Consider the following 3717-nt stretch of genomic DNA (forward strand, 5'->3'; position numbering starts at 1 on the left):
GAGCGCTCTAGTCATGTCTCCCTGCCACACACAAACTTGACATGTGCCCTCTAATGTTCCGGTAGGCCAGTTTCCCTATATCTTTGACTTGCACAGACACACAATTTCGATGGCTCTCTTCATCGATCTCGCACCCACCCACTTGATCCTCTCTTCAACTCTATCGATAGCTATGACCCCTCCCTCTCTTCTCGTGGATTGCCTGACCCTCTATATATGATATGGATAGGCCTCCATTTCACACACATTGCATGCAAAATTTTGTTTGAGATGTCATCGACACGTATTCCCACAAATAATTCATGAAATCAACCCCCACCCCACCCCAAAACAAAAAACACTCACGAACGCGGTTTGTATCTCTCACACACACCCACGTAGGTGGGGGATGTGCACGAAGAGAAGAGGTGCATGCACGGCGCACGTACTCCCGTCTCTTTCCCAACCACACTCGTGCGGGTACATGGTGGAGCTCATTTCTGTATGAAAAAGGCAGCCCACGTGGTAATTTGGCACGTGTACTGGTTGTCCACTTGGTGGAGGGAGGATCGTCTACCACGGGTGAACAAACAAACTGCGACTTGATGGGTTATCTTAAATTAAAAAAGAGGCAAACCATGTGGGGCCTACCTTAGAGGCAAGGCTCTATACACTGGAGTAATTTTGATGTGTCCCGTCAACTCGCAGAACAAGGAGAAGCTTGCTTAGTACGCCGTCTCCCCCGCCCACGGGCGCGGTGGCTCGCAAGATGAGGTGAAGCTTGCTCCGCCTTATGCCCGCTCCCTCGCCCATGCGCGTGGTGGCTCGCAGGACGAGGAGAAAAAATTACTACTCCCTCCATTTACTCCTCGTCCCTACTAATACCTTGGTTATAGAGATTATATCATATTGTTTGGAATATATATGTCCTTTAGTAGATTTAAATATGAACTACTAGTACATACTCCAAACACTGATGTATATAGACGTATTTTAGAGTGTAGATTCACTCATTTTGCTCCGTATGTAGCACTCTCCCTCGCCCCTCAACCCTCGCCCACGTGGTGGACGTGCAGCAATTCATTCGGTCTCATATAGCCAGAACGATATATACTGCACTACCATTATTGCTTGACTTCCCGAAGAGGCGAAGAGCCAATCGCAAGGTTAATATTTTGGAGATGCCAAGCGCAAGGTTATAGGTGAATGAGTAGTAGGTGCCGCGTCATTTATAAATAAAGTTTTTTTTCTTAAGTGGCACGTATGCAATATGATAGGTTCATATGGAGAGAAAAGGAAACTGCTCCACTATATACATAGTCAGGATGGACCAACCTACACGGTTGCTTGCTGGGGTTGCTCTCTTCACACTCTCTCGCAAAAAACGACTGTGGCCATATCTCTAACATCTCGGCGGATCACGTCCACTGGGGGAAGGGGTGGATGCTTAGTGTAGATGCGGTCGCCGTCGCCGACGGCCAAAACCCACTATCGGCACGTCCCGATCAGGGGTCCCCGCCGTTCTCTCTCACAAAGCCGGTGAGGTTGCCTTCGTCCCTTGCTTACTGCCGCGACGTGGGCAGTTGCTGCCTCCCGCCGCCCTCCTCAAGGTTGAGCTATGTCCCTCAGGTACAACTCCCTTTACAGCCGGCTTGCATCACTGCTCTAGCTGCCCACATCACTCCCTGTGGATATTTCTCTACTTCTTTGCCCCGCACATACCTCTACTGGCTTCTACGTACTATATTTGTGAATCAACTAGTCCCAGTAATATTATTCTAATCACGCTTCTTCAATTTGTTTGCCACAGGGATGCTTATCTCGATTTTGGTGAAACTGCACAAAATGATCGGATGGTCATAGGGTTGCAAACTTCATTTCTTGGGTAGCTCCAACGTTGCCAGCAAATTTAAGCCTGGTTAGGGTTTACGGTTCAAGGGCTAAGGACTGCATGGATCGTTTTTTTTCTTTAGCTGTCTCTATTCCAAAATAAGTGTCAACTTTAGTAGTAGTACAACTTTGTACTAAAGTTTGCATAAAGTTGAGACACTTATTTTGGAACGGAGGGAGTACATATTGGCTATGATTTGTCAATCATTGAGATGCAATAGCATGCATGTTAATCTCCTTTGTATTTGATGAAATGTTGCAACGGGTAACCTTGGACACAAAATACATGTAACAGAAGCTGGAAGCTTCATAGAATTGTACACATTTATCTCACTGATAAATTACAGTACGTACTATACTAGTACTTCCTCCGTTCCTAAATATAAGTCTTTGTAGAGATTTCACCATGAACCACATGCGGATGTATATAGATGCATTTTAAGTGTAGATTCATTCATTTTGTTCCGTATGTAGTTCACCTAGTGGAATCTCTACAAAGACTTATCTACTAGTAATAGCTAGCCCCTACTACTAGGAATTCTCTATCCTCTCCTTGAGCCACATCATCAAAATTAATGTAGCCGTTAAATGAACTAAATCAGTCCATAATAGCCGTCTGATCTAGACGTTGAGAGGCTCTGCACTAAGCCGCATGCAAGCATGCAGAAATACCGTGGCATGCATGTGAGTGGGTTTTAAATCACATCAACATGTCTGCATGCAAGCATGCACCGGTAGCATGTGTGTAAGTGAGCTTTTAAGTCCCATTAACATGTCAAAAAGAAAAATATAATCCCATTATGCAGTAGGAGTTGGCTAATCTTTTTTCCTTACGTGGGATGATCTAAATGATGATGGGAGTTTATTTAGTTTGGCTACTGATAACCCACAAGTATAGGGGATCACAACAGTTTTCGAGGGTAGAGTATTCAACCCAAATTTGTTGATTCGACACAAGGGGAGCCAAAGAATATTCTTAAGTATTAGCAGCTGAGTTGTCAATTCAACCACACCTGGAAACTTAGTATCTGCAGTAAGGTGTTTAGTAGCAAAGTAATATGATAGTGGTGGTAATGGTAACAAAAGTAAAGACAACAAAAGTAATGTTTTTGGTATTTTGTAGTGATTGTAACAGTAGCAACGGAAAAGTAAATAAGCGAGAACCAGTATATGGAAAACTCATAGGCACCGGATCAGTGATGGATAATTATGCCGGATGTGATTCATCATGTAATAGTCATAACATAGGGTGACACAGAACTAGCTCCAGTTCATCAATGTAATGTAGGCATGTATTCCGTAAATAGTCATACGTGCTTATGGAAAAGAACTTGCATGACATCTTTTGTCCTACCCTCCCATGGCAGCGGGGTCCTATTGGAAACTAAGGGATATTAAGGCCTCCTTTTAATAGAGAACCGGAAGAAAGCATTAGTACATAGTTAATACATGAACTCCTCAAACTATGGTCATCACCGGGAGTGGTCCCGATTATTGTCACTTCGGGGTTGCCGGATCATAACACATAGTAGCTGACTATAGACTTGCAAGATAGGATCAAGAACACACATATATTCATGAAAACATAATAGGTTCAGATCTGAAATCATGGCACTCGGGCCCTAGTGACAAGCATTAAGCATAGCAAAGTCATAGCAACATCAATCTCAGAACATATAGTGAATACTAGGGATCAAACCCTAACAAAACTAACTCGATTACATGATAAATCTCATCCAACACATCACCATCCAACAAGCCTACGATGGAATTACTCACGCACGGCGGTGAGCATCATGAAATTGGTGATGGAGGATGGTTGATGATGACGACGACGATGAATCCCCC

This window comes from Triticum dicoccoides, chromosome 1B (genome assembly GCF_002162155.2).
Source record: "Triticum dicoccoides isolate Atlit2015 ecotype Zavitan chromosome 1B, WEW_v2.0, whole genome shotgun sequence".
Taxonomy (NCBI): Eukaryota; Viridiplantae; Streptophyta; class Magnoliopsida; order Poales; family Poaceae; genus Triticum; species Triticum dicoccoides.